Source organism: Pelodiscus sinensis, chromosome 3, assembly GCF_052426305.1.
Source record: "Pelodiscus sinensis isolate ZL-2025 chromosome 3, ASM5242630v1, whole genome shotgun sequence".
NCBI lineage: Eukaryota > Metazoa > Chordata > Testudines > Trionychidae > Pelodiscus > Pelodiscus sinensis.
Genome location: NC_143054.1, coordinates 28917667 through 28942456, shown reverse-complemented (window position 1 = coordinate 28942456; position 24790 = coordinate 28917667). Strand labels below are relative to the sequence as shown.

The 24790-nt window shown below is 44.3% G+C and overlaps 1 protein-coding gene across 3 annotated transcripts in view; it reads left to right on the top strand.

Moving 5' to 3' along the window:
- The first annotated feature begins 632 nt into the window (after positions 1–632).
- Positions 633–24790, top strand: part of HPCAL1 (hippocalcin like 1) — a 128586-nt gene continuing 104428 nt past the window's right edge. The window contains exon 1 of one of the 3 annotated variants that reach the window (XR_012902518.2): positions 633–1097. The gene's annotated coding sequence lies outside the window, so the exon portion shown is untranslated. The remainder of the gene's footprint in view (positions 1098–24790) is intronic. The other 2 variants (XM_075923504.2, XM_075923503.2) reach the window with 2 other exon arrangements.

Genomic DNA, 24790 nt, shown 5'->3' with positions numbered 1-24790 from the left:
TCTGGTGTGCAAGGGGAACGTGGGTGAGAGAGGGAATGTGGAATGTCTTTCTCCTTCTCAGTCTGGGGCCACTCAGGGAGGGTTTTGTTGTTGGTCTTTTTTGTGTCTCACTTGTGTGCAGCCTAGAACTGATTTTTCTGTGGGTCAGGGGTCCCTGACCCTACAAAAGTTCTCTGCCCGTAGTCTGGACTGAGCCCCAGAAGAGCTGGATTTTATTCTGGCCTAAGCCACCACCTTCTTGCGTGGTAATACACAAGGCAAGCGGCAGTGAACGGAGGGGCCACCTCGACCCTGGCCTTTGCTAATGTTTGAGGGCTCGATTCGCTGTTACTTCATGGCAGTTGCTCGCCTGTCACAGCAGGAGCCCCGAGCCCTGCTCCTGCGGAGCTGCAGAGCAGGGTGCTGCTCAGGTCGCTGCGGGGGGCTCGGTGCGCGGCTCTGCCCGCGGGGCAGCAGGCGGCGCGCAGCGGCTCGCTACTTTCCAGGACTTCTCCGCACTTCCTGCCCTGCTGCCAGGCGCGGGTGGCGGGCGGGAGAGACCAACGGGTTCCCGCCAGAGGAGGCCCCAGCGGCTCCGCAGCACCCCCCGCCGGCGGGCCGCTCCCTGCCTCCCGCCCTGCCCCCTCCGCTGCTCCCTGTCATAGGGGCGGGTGCGCGGGGCGGGCTCTGGGGCTGCCCCGACGGCTCACGGCGCCCCCGCCCCCTGCCCGCAGTTGGTCCGCTCCGGGAGCCAATAGACCGTCGGCGCCTCCGGGCTCGGGGTAGAGCCGCGCGGAGCTTGCGCCGCTGCAGCGCGGGGCGCAGCATGGGGCAGTGACCGCGCGGAGAGCGCCGCTCCGGCCCGCCCGCCTGCCCCTGCCAAGTTCGGGCTCGCCCGGGTCCCAGCGCGGCTGCCGCGCCCTGCCCTCCCGAGAGCCGCCGGCTCGTTTCCTCTTTCGCTCCTCGCTCGCCCGGCTTCCCGTCGCTGCTCTCCGCCAGCACAGCCGCCGCTCCGGGCACCGCGGCCGAGCAGCAGCGCCAGCAGCGAGCGGGTGCGGCGGGGGAGCGTCCCACCCAGCAGCCGGAGGGCGGCGAGGTCAGCCCAGCGCCAGGACCGGGTAAGGACGGTAGCGATCGCTGTGCCCCTTCGAGGTGCTGTTGCGGCAGCTTCGATGCTTGTTTTCTCTTTTCCTCTGGGGAGACGCCACCCTCCCCCCCCGTTTCCCTTCCCAGGGGTGCGTGAGTTAATCGGCTCCGCGCCTACATTTGGGACTAGGGGAAACTTCACCGGGCTGAGCTGCCCTTTCGTACGGCCGGCGATTTTCAAATACATTTGGGTTCAACCCCCACCCCCACCCCCACCCGATGCGGTCGGTGCCAGTTGTCAGTGGGGTGTGTGCGTGCATCGTACTCTCCCACCGGGGAATAGTGATAGAAATGTAGCCGTGTTAGTCTGGTGTGGCTGAAACACTGGTGTAGTTTCAGTCCCACGGAGAGGCTGAGACAAAGTGGGGAAGATGGGACTTTAAAGACTGTCCCACTCATTTCCTCCAGGGTGCAAAGTTGCAGTCTCTTTTCCTCGTTTGGTCTGTGTCTCTAGCAATCCTGGTGATCCTTCTTTTCAGTAGCTTCCTAACAACACTTGTGGTCTTTTGTTAAGTCTAGTAGGTCATAATTCATGGTGAGTTCACCAAAATGTTTCATTCTTTTTCGCCAGAACACTTCCTTGTTATCTACAATAGTCGTCTTCTCTTCTGCAGCATTGTTGTACAATGCAGATTTACTTTTTAATTCCTTCCCAGCCCTTCTGGTTTTCAAAGTTAAACCACTACTCTGACTATAGGTATGTGAAATGAGAAGCGCTGCTCTTTTCTCTGCCTATGTGTACACACATAGGTGCATACATATTTGTATGCAAGTGTTGGGGGTGTGTGTGGGAATTGTCTAATTTAGTAGAAAAATATGATTATAGTTATGCAGAAACCCCATGGCTCACCTTAATGGTAGTTAATCTTTTACCAGTCAGACTTACAAGTGCATAAACATTACCCTGTGTTTGAACAAACTGCTTAAAAACAGAGCTTCATACTTTCAACGCTATAAAATGCCTTTCTAGAAAAGTCTTCATTGTCTTTTAGTGGTGTTTTCAAAAGATCAGAAAAGACAAAAGCCAAGCTGTCTAGTGAGCTATAGGACTGTAGCTGAGATGCCCTAGATCTGAACAGTTACTTTTACACTTGCTGGTTCTATGCTTAAAAGGGGTTGGGGCAGTTTAAATTTGCTTAGAGCTGGCATTTGCTTAATGATCTGTAGAAAGAGTGAGTATTTTGAGGTTATTGTGAAATGTTGAGATTTACAAGAAATCATATTTAAAAAGTGACACTTTTTTTTACCAAAAAATTTCCATACAAATAACTTTCACTCAGGAAAGGGTTATGCAATGCAGTGTGTGAAATGGAATCTTTTTGTCTTCAGATACTGCATATGCTCATCTGTGCCATTTAGTCACCACTAGATTTTTTTTTTTTAAAGCCAGTTCTTTGTAAACATTCCTGGGTGTGACAAGTAAACTTTGACATGAGATCATAGTATAATGTACCTAGTTGCAAACAGAAATTTGGTTAACTATTATTCCTGTAACGGGGATGGAAACTGAGAATGCACTTTCTCCTCTTACTATTTAGGGTGTTTTCCAGTGGCTGTGAGCCACTCATATTTCTGCCTCGAATCCCCGTTGCCTAAAATGCAGGTATAGCGAGACCATGGAGAGTTGCAGTAAACCGTTATCGTGATAAAGCTGTCTTGCATAGTCATGCCAACACTGCTTCAATGCTTCCTGCTGTCATTGGCAAGTAAATCTGTGGGAACAATTAATCTGCTATGACTTTGAAGTGCCCTGCCCACTTTCCTTTGGGAACAGCTTTGACCACCTGATGCCAAGATGAACCACTAGCATATTGCTGGGACTTCTGAATGCTCTTTCTTATAGCAGGCTCCTTGGTGCATGTGAATGTTAGATATACTCTAATCTAGTGAGACATAAAGAAAAAGTATGATCATCCAAACCGCTCTTTCTTTGTGGTAAACTGCAGGGTACCACTTTCAGAATTAATAATACAGATTGCTTTGTGGCCCAAATTATATGAAAATTGGGATAGGACTTTTTTTTTTGCAGGAGGAGGGCTAGAAATGGTAATATTTCAAATAGCCAATAATGCATTCGTTGTTTTGATATAAGTGCCTGTGGATTGTGCTGATGCTGAGGTTGTTGCTTTTCTGAGTGTATGATTGTTTCTTAAAACCTGACTTTAGGTCAGATTCAGTAATTCAGTCTGTCTTCCATTGCTGACTGCAAGAGAAACAAATTTTTGAAACTATTTAGGATCAGTTCTTTTCTGTAGTTTACATCAGAAAATATATACAGAAGTTAGATGGCATGGAGAAGAAACAGAGCTCAACTCATGTTAATTTCTGTTGGCAAAGGTAATTTATCTCCAGATCATGTTGACTATATTAATGAAGTAACATGCTGCATCAGGTACCTTTAGGTTGTCTGTGGTTGTAGGATTTCAGTTTGAGGAGCTGTTAGTTTTAACCTTAATGAACGTGAAATGTTTTAAATATCTGAAATTCCAGTTGCTACAATAATAACGTGCTGGTATTCTGAAGCTGAACAAATGTAGAAAGCTTATTTTATCTTTACTTTGCCAGTCTATTCTGAACAAAAGCTTTCACAAGCTTGTAGTGGTGTGATAACCCTGTAAACCAACTTGTTGATTTCTGCATGCTCTTGATTCTCCCAACTAGTATGTCTTCTGCTTATTGTCATGTTCTGCTTCACAGTTTGATAGCAAAGTATTTGTGTACTCTTAAAGAAAATACTGCATTCCAATATCTCCCTCCTCTCTGTCCCTGAATTTGCAGCTGAAAGAATGAGTGCTGAAATGAAGCATATGAAGATCATGAGTCTCTAAAAAATCAGTATTCTTTAACCAGGAAATCTGTAGATTCAAATATACAATAAAAGTGCATTCTTTTGTACTTGAGAACTTCAGTGGTATCATATGGCACAAGTTTGAGGCTGAATTGCTTTTAAAAATCTGAGATGTGCTGTAATTCCTCTGGAGTGCACTGTCTGAGGTATATAATTGCTATCAAAAAGCATTATTTGTAACATAAGATGACTAGACCCATGCATTTTTAGGCATCTGAATTACCAACACAGAAATATTTATGTATGGCTTCTATCCTGTGACTATGTCTTTTCCTAATATACATAGCTCTTGTCCCTTTTGTGTCTGATCCTTTCATCACCAAGCAGGAACCAAGTAGTTCGATGCATTCTTATTGCTAGTTCACGTTAGCCAAAGTACACTTCACTCTGCATCGCAGACATTTTCTTCAGGAAACATACCATTTGAAAACTGGTAGGCTCCCTACTGCTACCCTCGGTATTCTTGTATATATTTGAGTGATATGGTACTTGAAAACTAGTCAACTCCAAAACATGAAGTAAATGCAGCCAGCCTCAGCTACTACACTTGCCTTTGAGGCCCCCTTCAGGTTTTATAATAGTGTAGCCCTTCTGCCGGGTAGGCCTGGCAGGAACCAGGGCTGGGTTCAATATCTTGGGGTCAATCTCACAAAGAACCGGCTCGAGCCCCCACCCAGTGATCTGGGAAATTCACGCACCCCTGGGCGCCTCTGAGAGGCAATGCTTCCCCACTCGCAAGCACTGAGTCTGAGTGTAGGGAAAGAACATTTAATGAAACAGAGGAAGAATTCATACGGCATTAGCTTGGAGAAAACACCACAAACAGAGTTCATAACCCAAACATGAGCCCCCACCCCGGCCAAGATTCGCCCGAAGTCCACCAACTCCCCAAAAGTCTCTGTGCCACCCAGAGTCCCAAAGTTCACCCGCAGGGTTTCACCTCCCAACCTGGGTAGAAATGGGGGTGGGGAGATAGATAGGGGGCACCTTATACGAAACTCCGCTACGCTTCACCAGCTGTCTCGTCCCACACCTCTGGACGCTCCGCTGGGCACCTGTCGCCACTTCTCGCCTGCTGCCGCTCCACGCCACGCCACTGGTCGCCGCTCCTCGCCTGCCGCCGCTCCATGCCACGCCGCTAATGGCCGCTCCTCGCCTGCCGCCGCTCCACGCCACGCCGCTAATGGCCGCTCCTCGCCTGCCGCCGCTCCACGCCACGCCGCTAATGGCCGCTCCTTGCCTGCCACTGCTCCACACCACGCTGCTAATGGCCGCTCCTCGCCTGCCGCCGCTCCACGCCACGCCGCTAATGGCCGCTCCTTGCCTGCCACTGCTCCACACCACGCTGCTAATGGCCGCTCCTCGCCTGCCGCCACTCCACGCCACGCCGCTGATGGCTGCTCTTCGCCTGCCGCCGCACCACGCCACACTGCTAGTCGCCGCTCCTCGCCTGCTGCCACTCTACTGGCTGCAGTAGGTCTGGCTCTCAGCCAAACCAGTGATTTCAGCTTAGTGATTTCAACTCTCAGCCAAACCAGTGATTTCAGCTCTCAAATGAATCCAGCTTTCACTGGACTAGTAAACAAAAAGACTCCTCAGGGAGTCTGCTTTAGGTCTGTCCTTAAAACAAAGGGGGAAAGGTGCAGGCTGGGCCAGTCTTATAGCTCACACCTGGTAGGTGTGAAGCAGGCTGACTCAAGTCCTTTAACCCTTTCCCCCAGCTCTGTCTACTCAACTCTGGAAGGGGGGAGGCTTGTTCTTCCGAGACCTCTTTCCATGATGGTGGTGTCTCTCCTGCAAGCACTGGTGGCATGTTTGACAGTTCCCACATTTAGGGGTAGCATGATTAGTGACCCCCACAACAGTCCCAAATTATATACAATTCTCCACATTCCATTCCAACACTGACCCTCCATCAGCCCTGGCTGAATGGGATTTACATAGCCACACCTTGGATTCTCTCCTGAGCAGTGTTTACATGTCAACAGTTAACAGTTAATTACCTTGTAGAGCTAAACAACTGTAGTGGGCACACCCACCCCTCCTTTCAGCTGGCTGACAGCAAGCAGCAGTTCAGCCCCTGCTTACAATAGTAATTTTTAAAAGAGAGGTTTCTTGCCCCTGTTGTAGCATACTTGTACAGACAATCGAGCAGACTGAGTGTCGTGGTGAAGTCACATAACTGAACAGACCTACGGCGAACAAACCAGGAAAAATATCAGAGGGTAACCGTGTTAGTCTGAATCTGCAAAAACAATGAGAAGTCCTGTGGCACCTCATAGACTAACAGATTTATTGGAGCATAAGCTTTCATGAGCAAAGTGGGTCTTTGCCCATTAAAGCTTATGCTCCAGGAAAAATAGTTTAATATTTCAGTGCTAGTAATATGAACATCTTCAGAAAGAAGACTTTAAAATTGACAGTGTAAGTATCCAATAATATTGTTCAAAACATTTAGGTGGTGCAGCATAGATATTTAGAGGCTTTGAGAATGAATATTCAAAGTGTCAGATGACCTGGACCAGTTTGCTGTCTTTAAAGGCTATGCAGTTGTTTGAGAAGTCAGATTGCTTTTTGAGTAGTAGACTGCATACACCCAAATGCCAGTGCCACAGAAAGAAGAAACAAAACTTTACAAGATGATCAGTACACTAGTTCATTTGTTACAATACAAACACTGCCCAAAACAGCAACAAAATTGCAATCCAGGAACACTTCATTGTGAATATATTGGTGTGTGTTTAGTTCTAGTGATTAAGTTGGAGGCTGTTTGTAATTTATTGAAAATGCAAACATTACTTTTGACAGAGATTGATGTAGGTCAAGCTTAAGTTTAGGAAATGTATCTTGCTGTTGGCTGAAAGTTGGCAACTGTCTTATGCTAAGTCATTATAGAGCTGGCAGTGGCGGGGGTGGCAGGGAGGAAAAGAATGCCTTCTGGGGGCCCAAAGCCAAGTCAGTGTGGGTGTGATGTGAGTCTTTTTTTCCCCTGTTTTTAATCCACCTCAATGCTGAGCAGAAGAGCACATTGGTACAGAATAGATACCTTTGTTACTCTGTAGATTCTGTAAAGTTTATTGTGAATGGAATTCCTCTATTATTGGCCGTGTGCCAGTTATGTAGAGGGAAGAAAGATTGTAGTTTTACTGCTGATAGTCTCAACCTCATTTGGAGGGCGTCTGTTGCTTTCTCCTGTTTTGATTGGCTGTTCAGCAGAAAAAAAATATTTCCCAAAACTTACTGCTTTTTTTCTTCAGAACAAAGGTCATCTATCGGTGGCAGCAAAATGATCTGCTTTTTTAAGAAGGTGGTATGAGTTGTGAAACTCGAGTGTTCGGTGCGTTTTTATGTGTGGGTTTATAACCACTTGGTTTTTACAAATGTAATTATTAAACCATTGTAGGATTTAGAAAATGTGAAATACCTTTTAGAAGCAACAGCTTCTGCATAAAGCAAATCCTGGGCTGGCTGGTGTTTTTCAAATGTGTGCAAAACATTGCTACACTTAAAACATAGAAGTGCTGCTGCAACAGACATTTGAAGTGAAAGTATGGCCATGGCATGCCATATAAGCCAGTAGTTCCCAACCTTTTTTTAAACCATGGACTGGCAAACTTTTGACAGACCAGCAACATCTTATTTGCATATTCATGATGGTAATTAATTTTAAGAGGTCACTTGTTGTTTTGCCTTGCATCTGTACACACACAATACATGTTATAATGGACCAGAGTTTACAGATCTCTACAACACTAAAAAAAATTACAAAAAGAGTTCCCCTCTGGCTGCTGGATGGGGCAGCCCCTCCCCTCGGGGTGATTGGTGCCTGCAGAGGGAGGGTGCAGGGAGGGTTACTCATAGGGGCACCCTATCCTGAATTTTTTGTCAGGAGCATAGGAGCTGGGGCCCTCAAGTGCTACCACCAGTCACCTAACCCCTCGCTCCTTGTCCCCCACTCCATGAGAGGGGGAAGCTGCCATTATATCTCCCCTGTCTCCTTCTGTACAACCCCTGCCCTATGTCTCTCCCTTCCCCAGCTAGGTTGCTCTTGCTCCCTTAGTCTCCCCTCCCCGCATCCCCTTTCCCTCCTTGTGCCCCCCATCAGAGTTTTCCTCCATTGCACCTCTGCTCCCATCTGCCCAATAAGTCTCCCCAATCTTCCTTCAGTGCCTCCTGCACCCACCCTCCTCACGCATTCCTGTTTCCCCCTCACCCTTGTTATCTGCCTCCACCCCCTTCAGCTCTCTCCTGACCTCCCCCTGCCCCCAGGCTGTCTCCACCCTTCCCAGCAAACCATGGCAGCTGGCAGTAGCTTCCCTGGGTAGGGATCACGGCTAGCTCTGCTGGGAGCAGCCCAGGGCCAAACCCTCCTCCTGTAGCCTGGGGGCTCTGAGGGTCCCGCTACTGGGTGAAGGGGAGAGGGTCTCTCTTACTTGCCCCCAAGCACTGGGAAGTGGCTGAGGGTGCCACCAGGAGAGAGGCTCCTGGGGAACAGCAGAACTAGCTCTGCTGGAGATTCCCGCTCCCGGCACTGCAGCCGGAGCCCAGCAGCAAACTTTTTCTGATGCCTGGCCTGACCCAGCGATTGCTGCTGGGTCCTAGCAAGCAACCCACCATCCTGCAGCACCTGCTCCTGGAGACCCTTCCACCCCTGGTCTTGGGCAGTGTGCCATTGCCCGGCAGCCAGCCGTTCATGGCTTGACACTGGTCCACCGACTGGCGGTTTGAACTACTAATATAAACCATTTAAATGAGGAGTGTGACTGAGCACTGGGAGCCAGTTTAGCATTTTGCAGTGCTGCAATTTGTTTCACTCAAGGGGTGTGTGTGTTTTCACACCCCTGAGCCAGAAAGTTGCAGTGCAGTAAAGTTGCAGTGTAGACATGACCTTAGAGTCTAATCCTGTTTCATTAGGAGTTAATGGTCCTGAAAGAGAATAGGAGCAAGTTTTTAGAGCTATCTGTTGACTTTATTGTGATGCAAGAACCCTCAGACCTGATCTCTGAAGCATGTATTGTGAGCAAGAAAAAGTACTAATCATTCTTGAGACTTTTGGTTGGTGTCACAGTACTGTAAATTTCAGCCTTTCTTACAGATCAGTCACGATTACTAAGGGATATATTTCCTCTGAGACTTTTTAATATAATAAGAACATTCTTTGTACAAAGTACACATTTACACTTTTTTCCATTAAGATATAATCTAAGTTTTTTTTACTTTCCTAGTGCTGCAAATTCTCCTACATAAGGCCCCAGTTTTGCAGCCTGATGTGTACAGGCAGAACCCCTGTGCTCCTGAGGAGCGCAGTTGACCTCAGTGGGACTTTTCATGGGGGTAAAGGTCTGCATTCCTAGCTCATATTGCAGAATCAACTCACAGCTATTCAGAGTGAAATTCATTGCAGAGTCACTGCCTCAGTCAGAGAAACCATGGAATCTGTTTTCAGTTTCTCACTGATGAGCCGGGAGAGGGAGTCCGTGTGGAAGCTGGCTGGGACTTCGGTGTGGCAAAGCAGGAATTGTTGGCCTAGGGAATGTTCTAAAGTAGGCTGAAGAATTGCCTGCACCAGTGCTGGGCTGGGAGGGGGTCAAAGTGGTTTGTTGCCTTTGGAGTTTTATTGCATCCATGCTCTTCCTGCCCTCTCAGAAGCAGTGACTGTTCCTCGCAGGTGGGCTTGGTGACTTTTGTCTCTTGGTTTCCTCCAGGCTGGGCCATTGTGGCACACACTGCTTAGGTTTGTCCTTCTAGATCTAGGGATGTTACTGTATAGCCATTTAAATGGTTTAACCGATAGGCCTATCGGTTAATCAGTTAATTCAAACTACTACAGGCACCTCCCCCTGCTGTTTTTATATCAGAGGCAACAAGTGGGGGAAAGCCAGCTCCCCACATGTGCTGGTTCCCACGAAGCTGCCTATCCTCTCCTTTTCCCCCTCTCTTCCCCCCACTGCCTCCTACAGAGGTAGCAGTGCAGGGACGGACTGGAGCCAGCTTAAAAGCAGGGTCCCCATGACCAGGCCGGATCTTGTGGAGCTGCCTGCCTCCTACCTCTGAGAGGCGGCAGCACTGATGGTGAGGGGGGCACACAGGGAGCCATACATGTGAGAAGCTGGCTCCGTGAAACTGCCTGTCTCCTCCCTCCCTCCTCCCTTGCTGCCTCCCACACAAGCGGGAGACAGGCAGGCGGGGACCAGTGCTCGGGGGCAGGGGAGGGAGGATGGCACTGACTTAAAAACTGGCTCCCCACAAGCACCAGCTCCATGCTGCTGCCTGCGCCCTCGCACCCGTCTGCGCTGCCTGACACCCTTCCACCTGTGCTGCAGCAAAGCCCCTACATTCCATATTTGGGATATTTTCTGAATAACACATTCCTATTCCTTCTGAGCCTCCACACCAACTGGCCCTCTTCTGCAAATGGTCAAATAATTCATGTATCTTTATTTTTCTCAGTGATTTTACTTTTATAGGACTGCTTTTCCTTTTGTTTTTTTGGAGGGGGGGTGAGTTTGCTGTTCCCGGGTAGCCTGGATTGATATTATCAAGTCACTGAAGTCAATTCTCTTTAGGTCCATGTGTGCTGAGGAAGGAATAGCTTGTAGGTACTTCAGTGTTTCATATCCTTGGCTTCCCAGGCCTGTTGTGCTGTTTCCTGGCAGTTCAGCTCACCAGTCTTCACTCCTGGCTTCCGTCACCTGCTCCCTGACTTCAAAATGAACTCCAGCTGTGGTTCCCCAAACCCCTGCTGCCTGATTCCATGGAACAGTGCAAAGATTGTGCATAGTATTCCAATGAACCGCTATAGGCCAGCCCCCAGGGGACGGAGCTGCAATGAAATGGCAAAATTCCATAGTCAAGAAGCTGAGATCCAGGGCATTTGGGGGGCAAACCTTCATGTTCCATTATTATGAAATTGCAGAGTCAAGTAATCATCCTGATTGAGGTGAATGGGACAATGTCTGCCTCTTGGAGTTGCTGTTACAGGCTGTCTGCAGACTGAGGCAGATACCAACAATAGGTAAAATACTCATTGTTCGTTTACACGAACTTCTCTGCCATCATAAATGTTAGAAACATAATTCTTATATTTTAAGATGAAATTCTAGAGCAGTTTTGTGTCACATGATGAATTATGTGGCAAATTCCATATGTGATATATGTTGTGGAATATATCAGGCCCTCTTCATGGCAAGTATGTATCATGTCTGCAAAGTTAAGATTTTGAGGTACTTTAACTCTCCATATTTTACAGGTTTTATTTTTTTTTATTTTTTCATGTCCTGTCTTTCAAAAGTTTAAGATCTTGAACCTGTGTATGTTATGGCCTTTCTTACCAGTATGATGTTTGATACATATTTGCGACCTTAATACTACTGTAACAAAGAGCTTGTTTTTTCCCTGAGGATGTATTTGATTAATTTTACTGCAGTTAATGCCACCCTTTGTACTTTTCCTCCTTCCCTGCTCCCAAAAAAGCCTTTATAATGCATCCAAAAATATAGTGTATTGCTTTAATAGCTAGCATCCTGTGCAGCAGGGAAATGCAACAGAAAAAGGATAAAAAAGGAAGGAAAGGATAAACTTCCTGAACAATGAGTGTGTAATGATATAATTGTGTTAATCTTATTGGAAAGAGTTTAGCATTAAAAGAGGAAATAGAGTAAATATAACTGGCAATGTTCCATCCCATCGTGCCTTTATCTCTTTTTACTGTAACCCAGTAGTTTGTGCTCAGTCAGGCCATACGATATGTGGCATTTGTCAATTGCCTCTTCAATTCAGGAAGGAAAAAAAAAAAAGAGAAAGTAATTTATCTCCTGGTGACACTTGAAGGCCTGCACAATTAGATTTAGTATGCTTAGTCATAGTAGAGCATTAGACTTTCAATGCTCCTCTCTCTCTTCTAAACGAGGTATATGTGGGTCCAGTACAGTATATGATCTTAATGCTTAAATGTTGGGATTAAGTACATGATGACCTGAAATAACCATTCTTTTTGGAGTAGATAAGGGAACTTCACTTTTCAAATTTGTAACAGGGATGGTAATTAACAATTAGAACAATTTACTGAGGGTTTATGTGGTTTCTACACCACTCGCAGTTATTTTAAAATCACAATTGGAAGTTTTAAATAAAGGATATTGTCTAGTTCAATCAAATGCATTAAGGGAAGATTTCTGTCCCTTATTTTATACAGGAGGTCAGACTAGTCACAATAGTACCTTCTGGCCTTGCCTGTGAATATTGGCTTAACGCTTTTTTTTGCTGATAATGTACTGAGGAACTCTTCTTACCCATAGTTTGTTTGAACGTACTTAAATTTGCTGCTTAACATGGTCTTTTGTTGTTTTCTTCAGAGCCCAAGATCATGCTGGCTGTTTTCCACAAATTGAACAGGACAGATCCCTGCTTGTATAAAATGGGCTGGAAATTACAAATATACAATATGAACTAAAATCAGTCAGCAAAGTTGTCTAGACAGCAGGCTTCTGCAAAATGGTATATTGTGGTGCTTTTGTCTTCAGTGGGCAGTTATTGATCAATTTGTAAAAAGCATCCATTAGTACAAAGTACTCAAGTCAAGTATCTAACATAACACATAAATGCAATTTCATCCTCTTGTGTAAGAGGGCAAAACTTCATCAATAAAAGTGCATTTGCATGCACTAAGATGAATCTGGCCCAATGATAGGTCATAAAACCTATCTCCAATTGTGCCCTTTGTAGAAGTCCTGTATCTTTTTTATTCTTTGTATCAACTCTTACTCTCTTTTTTTTTTTGTGAATTTGGCAAGGATAATTGAGTTTTGGTTTTGCTTATATTGTTATAGTGCATTAAAGTGCTGTCAGTCAAGGCTCTAGGCAGACTTCTGACTGTTTAAGCCCATGGCGGCGAAGTCCAATAAATAAACTTTTTAGTGATGCTGTGAATCTGCCTGTTTGAAGATGATCAGTAATTATTCATTTTGAGTGTTGTCATCCACTGTTTAGATTCAAGCTTGTCAGGTGTACTATAAAAATATTTCTGTGTTCTACACAAAACTAACATAAAAACACAAAGGAGTACAATGTACCATGTCAGCGTATCTTGGAATATTTCTTCAAAACTGTAACTTAAGAGCAGGGGATAGATTAGCTGATCTAGTACAATCCTGTATCCATCCATAGAATGGATGAGGGAAGAAGTTTCTGCCTGTGCAATAATGTGTAAATGCAACTATGCATTAAATCATCAGGTGTGGTCAATTAAAAATCAGAAGGTTTAGGAGTAGGGTTCCAACTTTCTTATGTAGAGAAGGATCTGAAAAGGGAGATGGTGCTTACATAAGCTCTCAAAAACACACAGTGACTATCACATATAGTAGCATATTTACAGGACCTGCTAATTTGTAGTTTACTGCCTCTGGTTTGTTTCACTTTTCTCTTGCTGGAGTGAGACTTTACGGTGCCAAAAATCTTTTTTTAGCCTGCTTTTGTTAATGATTTAGCATCACTCTTTCTTTCTCTAGCTTTCCATGTGCAGAGAGATTAGCCTGCCTGCTTTCAGCTTCACTGCTGCAGATTAAACTTCTCCAGCAATGTCAGTTTTGCTTAGTAAGCAGTTGACAGGTGCTTGTAATGCTGAGGCACACTTCATGTTGCAGAGATTAAGGATGGAATGATTCCTACACAGACAGAAGAAGAAGAAAAAAGGAAGATAAGAAGTTGGCCATCAGTAGATACACATTCTAACTGAAAACACAGATTACTCAAAAGCAGGGCTACTCAACATGTGGCCCACAGTGCAGATTGGGTTTAAGAGAGGCTCAACATACAGTTTGTGGATGGGAGCCAAAACAAAAAAGTCATCAATATAATGGTCTTCTGTTGATATGCGTTTTAGTAGTTAAATTCCTGGAATGTCATTGCTCCTTAAAAGTGCTGTCATATGGGTGGAAATCTGGTAAATATTGCATTTTATTAATATCCACATAACTGACTTAAATGGGCCCTGCATGTTGTGTAGTCTTGCCTTAATCTTTGTGTTCATGCCCATCAGTAAATAAGCTATTTGCATATGTATTTTCATGTATATGCAACCACATTTATGTTGTGGCCCTCAGCATGTGCTGAGAGTTTAATTGTGGGCCATCGTGCTTCCAAAGTTGAGTAGCCCTGCTCTAAAAAGTAAGAAAACAAAATAGCTTGGGAATCTAATTACATCCACTGAACAAGCAGACTTTGTTTCTTCAAATTAACAAACAAAACCTATAGGGAATTTCTTGAATACATAGTCATAGCTGTTGTCTAATATTTTTGGAGTTCTGCAACTCACTGAATTGGTGTTCCCTCAGGCTTAGTCTATCACTCAGCTCTTTCATGACCCATGGTTAGACCATTAGCATGAGACTCATGAGTCCAGGATTCCATTTCTTGCTTCATCACAGACTTCCTGTGCAGAGACACTGACGCTACGTGTAGACTACAGGCTTCTTGCACAAGAAGCTTTTTTTGGAAGCAATTTTCCGAAAAAACTTCTTGCACAAGAGATTGTCCATACTGCAAAAGTGCATTGAAAAAGTGATGCGCTTTTTTGATTTCACATGTAGGCCGTGTTTGTTATGGACAGAATGGCCACCAGGGCACCTGTGCTTTTTTTCTCTTCCCTCTTCATCCGAAAAAACTCTCTCTTCCCTGTCCACACATGCCTTTTCGCGAAAGAGCTCTTTTGCAAAAAGGCTTCTTCCTCATAGAATGAGGAATACCAATTGCCGAAAAACCCCTCTGTTCTTTAGATTTACTGTTGAAAGAATGCGCTTGCAGTGTGGATGTAACTCAGGATTTATTGGAAAAATGGCCATTTTTCCAACAAAACGCTGTAGTCTAGACATACCCTGAGTGACTTGCCCCTCAGCTACAGTGGGCTAATAGCATCTCCAGGGGCAGCTGAGCAGATAGTCCCTTGGAAGACTCATGCTCTGGTACTATGGTAAAGGAGACCAGAGTGGATAGAAAATGTGCCGTGTTACTGTCCAAAGCCGAGGAAGGAAAGATTAGCAGCTCCTGTTGTTCAACTCCTCCATGCAGTACTGGCTCTGCTGCTGTGTGCACTTGCATGTGTGAGAGTCAGGAGAGCTGGGGAGTATTAACTGGTTCTTATGACATTTGGACACGTTTCTGAATGAAAATGAACTTGGGGTAAAATCCTTTGAGCAGGGGATGGCAAACTGGCCGTGCCTTACCACTTCTTCCTCTCCTCCACCCCATGGTAGAACTTGAGGGGAGGGGGAACCTTGAGTGAGAACTTGGCTTCTCAGCCCCTCTGGGACTGTAGGGTTAGCATGTCACCTTACACCTGCATGCCCACATGACCATATTGCCCAATAAGTCCAATATGGGTTGTGGATGTAACAATTTTAAAGGCACTTGTGAAGCTTAATTGCGAATGGAGCATGAAAAGCAACACTGATTTTCCCTAATGCTGTTTGACTGTCCAAGCTGAACTTTCCAGACATGAGTTAGTGTCTTCTTATTGCCTCCTACTCCTGTTGATTGAGCATATGATCAGCAAAGAGAAAATGAATGGATGTTGGAGCAGTGCAGGATGAAGCAGTAGCTGTTAATGCGGAAAAAAGAACTGAATACATTTCAAGCTGCTTTGTCATTTTGAGAGAGTGTTAATGACTAGAAATGAAGGAAACTTGGATGGAACAGCTTAAGAGTGCACAACAAAATGCTGCAAGTAACAGGAGTGAGTGAGCAAAATCTAACACAAATCCTAGTACTTCACAAGGGATGCTTATCCTCCTCTGCTCAGACACAGCAGAATTAAAGCACAAATATACATTGTGCTTAACTCTGTCAGTGCTGAAAATCCCACATGGCTGCTATGAGGTATTCAGGATTGTTGATGTTCAGGACACACGTTCCCCAACATCAGGATGGTCTTTATAACTTACAAACAGCATGCTAGGTTTTGTGTTCTGATTTCCTTGTTGACACAGAGGATAAGAGCCTGCTTCTTATAAGAGTAACTCCTTTAATCATAAACAACTACAGTGCTAGGGACTAGGGATGTAAATTGCCAGTTCAAAAATTAACCAGTTAAACTCTATGGTTAACCAGTTAACCCTGGAGCAGCCCACGGTGTACTGCAGGAGCAGGACTGCTCCAGCTCGGCTGGGCCCTGGTTAACTGTTTACTGAGTAAGCATGCCAGAAAGACTGATGCTTACTGGGTAACTGATTAACCATTTACATCCTTAGTAGGGACTTGAGCTTTTAATTAAGGATGTAAAAGTTTGATTATTTGGCTTATGAGTAGTTGATAAGGGCTCTTCCGCCTTTGCTTTAAAGGGAAATGTGCTGTGGGGAGCATGGAACCAGAGGGGGACTTGAGGCCTGGGGTCAGCTCCATGTGTTGCTGCTGCTTTGAAATGCCGCTGGGAGCCCAATGTCAGGCTCCATGTGGTGTTTCAAAGTGGCAGCACCTCATGGAGCCCGGGGTCAGTGGAGGACTCCCAGCTGGCCCTGGGCTGCACGTGGCATTTCCTGGGGGAAAGGCGGGAGTTCAGATTTCATGATCTGAGACATGTTTTTTAAGGCTGTGAATTTGGTAGAGCCCTAGTCATGTTACTCTATTCTTTCCTTCGATCAATACAACTTCTTATTAGTGATAATCCTAAAAATGATTCTGTAGAACCATAAGATTGGTAGATTGATACTAGTAACAAGGGAAATGGTAGATTCCTAGTCCAACAACCCTTTCTTGTCCAGCCTCCAAAACTTGATATTTATCTTCTTTTTAATTCTGTTTTGGAGTTAAATTTCTGCCATAAACTACTTCTGCTAATTCAGTTTTACCTGCCTTTTCATTGACATTGGATTTATGCTAATACACAAACTAACTTCTCAGCCCAGGTAGGCTAGGTTTTATAAGATTGGAGCCAAGTCTTTATGATTTTAGGAAATGATGCCTAGTACTTTTCCTGAAGAGTGGGGAAAAAAACAGCCAATCTCTCCTCTTCTCTCCCCCCCCCCCCACACCATATATTAAATATTTTAATTCTAATCCAGAAGAAGGAAATAGCTTTTAATTTGAAGTTATTAATAAGTGATTAAATATAGTATTCTGTAACTCATGTTAGGGGCAGAGGGAGGATAGTGCTATGGCAAAGGTACATGGCTGCGGTTACATTCACTTTACAGCTGGGATCCACTAAGTGATCAATGCACTGGTAATTGGTTTTAGTCAGTCTAGTAAAGTTGACCACAAGTTACCTTCCAGTTGACCTGGATACTCTACCCACGAGAAGAGTAAGTTAAGTCAAAGGGAAGAGTCTCGTGTGTAGACACTGCAGTAACTCAACATAAGATATACGTCGATACCAGCTATGTGAGTAATGTAGTAGCAGGAGTGGACGTACGTTAGGTTACTGCAGTGATGAAGACCTACCTTGAGAGTCAAATGGGCTGCTTCAGTTTCTTCCTCTGCCATTGACTGTGACTTTGGCAAAGTAATTGAATTCATCTGATGAAGTGTGTTTTACCCACAAAAGCTCATGATGCTATATATTTTTGTTAGTCTCTAAGGGTATTTTTGTTAGTCTCTAGACTGCATCCCTCTGTTGCCAGAGGGATGTAAATTAGACATGCCGACATTGCAAATGAAGTGGGGATTGAAGTCTCCTGTGCTTCCTTTGAATAAAAATGGCCACCGAGTCAGCAGTTTGTCGGCAAAAAGCGGCTGTCAAGATGGGGATCGGGTGACAAAGCCTTTGTCGGCCGATCCCTTATGCCTTGTAAAATGAGGTTTACAGGATCGGCCGACAGAGGCTTTCTTTGTCACCCAATCCCCGTCTTGACAGCTGCTTTTTGCTGACAAACTGCTGACTCGGCCAAACATGGTGACCATTTTTATTCAAATGAAACACGGAAGATTTAAATCCCCACTTCATTTGCAATGTCAGTATGTCTAATTTACATCCTTCTGATGACAGAGGGATGTAGTTTAAACATACCCTAAGGTGTCACAGGACAACCCACTAAGTAAGATAGTGGAGTCTTAGAGGAGTCCTTTCTAACTTTTCATAATATTATTAATGGTTCCAGAAAGCTGAACTATGTAGACAGCAGTTTATTTGCCTTTTTCCTACTCATGGATCTAGACAAATAATATTTGGTGGTTCAAGACCAGTGCTTGCATTTTGGGATTTTTCTCTGAGCTATAATTGACTTGTTCTTTCTGAAGAACATATAACAATATCAAGAACGATGGATGGTATAAGTATACTATGAAGATCAGATTTGATTTTTTTTTTCATGCACATACTGATCAATCCCTCAGCAATTTTCTGTATTTCAGGACAGTGGAATGTATGTTTAGTCTATAAAGTGTCATAGCTGTATGTAGTGGGAGTGACTACTGAAATAAAGAATTTTCACACTAAGGGCCTGATTTGACTTGTGTTTCATGTGTTCAACTCTGACCAAGAGATTTTCACAGCAGTGACCCAAAACAGGATTTGTCCCAAAGACTGTGACTTAGGAGAAAACTCTGTCGAAAGTTATATACTCCTTGCGCCTTTCCCTTCAAGCAAATGAATGAATCCATATTGCTCTGAAGAAATTAAAGATCAGAGGTAAGGGTTCCTCTCCCCCACAAACTTCTGCTCCATTCCGGGCACTCAAAAATCTGAAAGAGCAGAAAAGATAAGATTTAAAACTTAGCTTGCAACAAGTATTAATCCTCTGCATTGAGCCAAGTTTGGAGCTGTGCTTATGGGCAGGATGCCTTACATTGTTGAGCTGAAGGACAAGTCTGGTCTTTTTACATTAATGTTATAAACTTTTATCTTCACACCAAAATGGATTTCCTGAGAATTTAGTAATTAAATTAGCTGATGCTCCAGCCTGTAGCTGCACAGCTAAGGCTGGAGCCACAGCACTGGCTCCCTGCTGCACCGTGGGGGGAGGGGAGGCAAGGCTGATCGGTAAAAACTGGCTTGCGTGCTGCTTGTGGCACATGTGCCAGGGGTTGCCGACTTCTGTTCTGAGCCAGTTCTTCAACTGGAGTGAATCGGTGCAGCTACCAGTTGCGGATCTCATCAGTCGTATTCTCTGTTGGTTTCAGGATAAATGAGTGATTCTTGTTGCTGCATTTTCCCTTTTGATGCTAAATTTTTTTCCCAACAAGATAAACTTCCTGAGTAATTAATGTGTAATGATATAATTGTGTTAATCTGTTAGTTTCATTTCCCCAGTGCGCAGGATACAAGCTATTAAAGTGATCATGTGTTCAGATAGATTAAAAGACTTGGGGCATTCAACTGCAGCTAATTACTGGACCACCTCTCCTTCTTCAATTCGTATATTTTTCATTACGGAAGATCCCAGTGTATGTCGTGCATGTCAACACACAGCACAACAGAAATGCAACCACCTCTTTTCCACAGCATGTTGCCCAATATGTTGAAGGGGTGATTTTTCTGCCAAGAATTCTTATTCTTGTTAAAGGTCCATTAAATTTGACTATGCAGAACAGACAGGATATCAATTAAGTTGTTTCACAAAGACTGCCCCCATATAGTGCATGACACCCTAATTTTCTACATAGAACAAAGGATTGAGTCACCCTGCTAGGGTTTGAAGTTTTTTAATCCCTCCTTTATACTCTTTCCAGTTGCAATTTTTGTGTTGGCAAATAGCTTTCTGAATAAAACTAATAGTTTTGGAAATGTAATGTAATTGGCATTTATGGGGTGAATGTTCTGTCATTATGTGATGATGCAGGTGCTCCTATAGGGTTTTCGAAGATTTAATGGTCTTTTGCAAAAAGCTTAATGGTTACATTATGCAGCTCCTGAAATGGATTTGCGATGTTTGAAACACAACACATTTAATGTTTCAAAATTGGACCCTTCTGGTTTAAATTAGGAAGTGTTTTTAGAGTCTATTTCTCCGTGTGATTTGAGGTTTCGCAAAGGCATGATATTTGGAATAGTCTTTAATGAAATCTGGTATGTATAGGAATACAGTGGGACTCTGTGCTCTGCCAATGATCATGGGTGGGGGTGGGGGTGATATGATGGCTAATATTTAATGTAATAATGTTTGCATGTCCTTCATGCAAATGTTTCACAATGCACACACATTGCTGTGGTCACCAAATACGATGGGAAGTGAGTGAGTGAGGGGCAGGTGTTAATAGACTAAAAGATGCATAGAGAACCAGTAAAATACCGGTGTGGGGAACCAACAGTTGCTTTTGGTAGTGTTAATGAAAATATTATCAAAGGGTATGTCTACGCTTGCACCCTAGTTCGAACTAGGGATGCAAATACAGGCATTCGAAATTGCTAATGAAGTGGGGATTTAAATATCCCACATTTCATTAGCATGATCTCGCTGGCGCGCTAGTTTGAATCACAGTTGATTCGAACCTGGAAGTGTGCACATTAGTTTTAACCAAATCCCTTGGTTCAAACTAATGTTACTCCTCAAAAAAACTGCTTGCAGAATCCAGAGCGAGAGAGATTTATCCTGGCAAGAAACTGACCTTTCTAAAAACACTTTAATGAAAACTTGTCCTGTCCTTCTCTTAAAGGGCTGGGAAAGATGCCTCTCTCTTGAGAACTGTACAAAATGGGAGGTGGAAGAGGTATTAGATTAATTTCCATCACTAACATTGTCAGTGCTGTGATTTGTCCTGAATAAGAAGTCAGTCCTTTTATCTACAGTCCAGGAAGTGGGTAATGTAAAGTGATCATCAACACTAGTTGTATTTGAACTTTTTGGAATTTCAATCAGTGCTCCTGAATTTAGGAAGTTTTGCACCCCGGCACACAGTAGAATTAAAAACTGGCCATTACACATGCAATAGCTTCTGCTGCTCACAGGAGTGGTTTTATTATGCTGATGGGAGAGCTCCCTCTCTCCCATCAGCATAGAGTTTTTTCACTACAACCACACAACATCCCATATAGCTTCCACAACCTCCTTCCTGCCTGGGAGACTGAAGGGGAAAGCTGTAATTGATTCTCTTTGTAGTAATGCAGCTAGCATTACATTTTGCCTTTCCTTGATAGGTAAAGAATATACCACAACACTTTTTAAAAAGAAAATTCATTGGCTTCCCAATATGGTATTTATCTCTTTGCACCTTTTGGTAGGGCCTACAAGACATGGATGGATAAGTATAGATACTGTGTATGCAAAAAATTGAAGTACTGAATGCGTAGTGTAAGCAAGTGGATCAGACTGGTATTAAAGTGAAGAGTAAGTGTAGAAGTAAAAATAATGTGTATAGATAAGCCTTAACTCTAACAGATGGCCAGGTCTCTCACATTACAAATTAATTTAGACTAATTTATTCTTATATTGGGACCCTTCTTGTCTTGTATTACTAAATAAAGAATGTATTTTTACTCATATTTCTGCTCCTCTTCCTGCTTCTTTCTTTTCCTTTCATTCTTCTTGCTTTTTTTGTCTTTATTCATGTCCACTGTAGAATTCATTTTGCTAATATTTTCACTATTGAAGTCCTTCTGTATTGTCCTTAATTTTTACCACATTTTTGCATATGTTTCCACCCTATGTATGCTTCATATTTTCCACTTTAATGAGAACTGCATTATCAACTCTTGGATACTTCTCGATGTTTCCAGTGCTGAAAACACTCTAACATTTTTGCAGTTTATTGAGGGAGTGCTTTAAGGATAAATGCACCAAATCAGGCACCACCTTGCTTGAAATTTTAGTAATGGGCTAACATTTAAAGAACTAAAAGGATACACCGAGGTTGGCATTCTCTAATTAGTAGTGCTTTTTTTCTCCACATAACGAACCTACTACATACTTTCCTTCTTCCAAATTTTGAGTGAATGTCCATCTAGCATAAGACACAGAGCAGTGTATCCTACTGCAAGTATCTCATGTTGATCCACTGCCATACAAATGTTCATCCTTTAATAGTGTGGGATTACAAAGCATTATCATCCTTGGATTGACTCAGGTAGTGCTATTTTTATTTAATCTGTATTAAGGTATCATTGTGCATCTTTGGTCTTGCAGCAGAGAGGTAATACGATTTACTATTTTTATAGAAATTGGCATGGCTGTATAAATCCCGCCAATACCAAGATCTGAAAAGATTAGTCATGAGCTCACTCTTTTTTCCTTCAGTAGTGAGTAGCCAAACGCTTTTGTTTTTCATAGTAACCTAAACCACAATGGCCAGTTTTGGAAAAAAATAATTACACTTGGCTTGTGGTACAGCATTTTCTCATCATATAATGTATGGTGGTGTATGGGAACACAGAACTCAATCTTTCAACACTAGTTCACACGGACAATCCCATTGATTTTAATGGGGCTACTTGCGTGAGCAAAGACTGCTCAGAAGAGGCCAGGTTAGTAGCATCAGCTCCATGCTTGGAAACATATTACCTTTGCAGAGATGAACAGTTACAACCTCCCACTGACACCCTTTTTTCCCCTTTAAAAGTGTGTAGAGGAAGAAGGACTGTAATGGATTGAGACACATTCTAGCTATGTTAATGCATGGCTGTATTATCTAGTTATCTGGGCAACCACTCCTAGAACTGTATCTAATGGAAGTTTTATGTATCTGTATGTTTATGAAGTTGTCTGACTAATTCAGACAAGCAAGGTTCATCACTGATTAGTCACAATATAAAATGAGGTGCATGTTTTAAGGACCAGATCAAATCCTTTGGAGTCTTTTCCTTGGCTTCAGTGGATTTGGTCCTAAATTTCTTGCTAAGCTCCATAATGTATAGATGTTCTTTAGCATCATATATATATATATATATATATATATATATATATATATATATATATATATATAGTAGCCCAGTGTCTGAGAGTCTGTAACGCTGAAATGCTGGCTGTTCCCTCGGGGGGTGCTGTTGCCTGAAATGCTGGCTGTTCTCTTTGGGTGGCCTGTGCTGCATGGGGAGTGCGGGGCCCAAACGGCCGCTTGCTCCCCCGTGGCGGCCCGGCTGAGCGGCGCAAAAGTCAGCCGAGCGCCACGGCGAGAGGCAAAGGGGGGGGCGGGGCTGTGACATGTGGTGTGACAGCGGCTCCAGGCCCTGCGCCCTGGCCGTGAACGTCACTGCTCCGCCCTCCCTTCGCCTCCCGCCGTGGCGCTCGGCTGACTTCTGCGCTGTTTAGCCAGGCCGCCGCGTGGGAGCAAGTGGCGCAAGCGACCGTTTGGGCTCTGTGGTCCCTCGAGTGAGAGGCAAGAGGGGGAGGAGAAGAGAAAAAGAGAGAGAGAGGCAGGAGGCAGAGGAGAGCTGAGAGAAACGGAGCGAGAGACGGGAGGCTCAGGAGAGAAGACTGACGTGGAGGAGAGACCTGAAAATCCTGTCTTATGACGGGCTAACTGGCTAGTTATCGTATAATAGCTTGTATCTTGATTTAAAAATAAATGTATGCACTGTTGCTGAGGTCAGCTCGCTTGAGAAGAACAGTAAGAGCTATATCTACACATAATATGTCAGATTGACGTTGATGGTCGGGCAATATTCCTCTGGGCAGAACTGACCATGGGCTTGCACTGTTTCTTGAGGCGGTTGCTCTTTCACATGAAATGATATAGAACTTACAGATTCTAAAAGAAACCATTGTAGTGATTAATTCAAAGGAAAGCAACTGAAGAGACCAGGGATTTATGTATGAACTGTGGCTGAAATGTTTAGATTTAAGCAAGTTAAAGCTAGTTACCAAAAATAAATAAAACTTTTTTAAATAAAGAAGAGTGGCTTATTTTGGAAATGGGCTCGCTAAAATCAAGAGGAACTGCTAGGAACTTGACATAAGAATGGCCCTACCAGTGGTGTGACTAGCTCAGTTTCCTGTCTTTAGACAGCAGCCACTGCCAGATGTTTCGGAGGGAGCACATGTTGGACACTTAGGCCACATCTGCTTGAAAGATTCGACCTAACAATTTCCCTGATAGCCACGAGGACTAGAGGTGCTTGAAAATCTTCCATCACCAAATCCAAATTCATCTACATTGAAATGTTCTGCTGTTTCCTGCCAGCTGCCATTGGGTGGCACGTTGGGGAGCCAAGAGCCTGGAAACCCAGGCTCCCAGTTTCCTGGGTTCCTCTGTAGCTTGCTTGATGGGATGCTGTAGAGTGGGGGTTCTCAATTTTTCTTTTGGAGTCCCCTCGACCCCCTGCCCAACATGCTATAGACCAGGCCTGGGCAAAATACGGCCCATGGAGGCAGTGGGGAGCCCTGTTACCAGATTTGCCCAATACCCTGGGGTATGCTCATTTATCAGGGTTACCCTTATGGGACTGGGGGAAGGTTAACAGTTCTATCAGTGTGCTGTTGGTGCTTACTTGGGCTCTCATATGGAGCTGAATTCTCCCTGCTGCCAATTCCCCCTCCCACTGGAGCTCTCCTGCAGGAACTAGGTTCCTCAGGATGGGGTTCTTCCCACCTTAGCAACACACACAGACACTCACACACACTAGTCAGAGCACGTCTGAGAGGACTGGGTACTCAGCACTCACAAGCTGACCCCCTCATATGTCCCTGGACTCAGCTGGCTGGGTTTCACAGCAATGCCACACTGCACCCTCATGTGCCTTTGGACTCCGTGGGCTGGATTAAACAGCACTTTAAGCTGCCATCCTCATAAGCCCCCAGGTTCAGCACCCCTTATCCCCACTTTCACACCACAGTCATTCACAGGTAAACCACACGATGAGCAAACCCCACAGGATTTTGGGCACTACAGGGATCTTTTGCTTGGGTACAAGAAGCGTTGTTGCAGAGCGAATGGGGAAGCCAAAACAACACCCCTTAA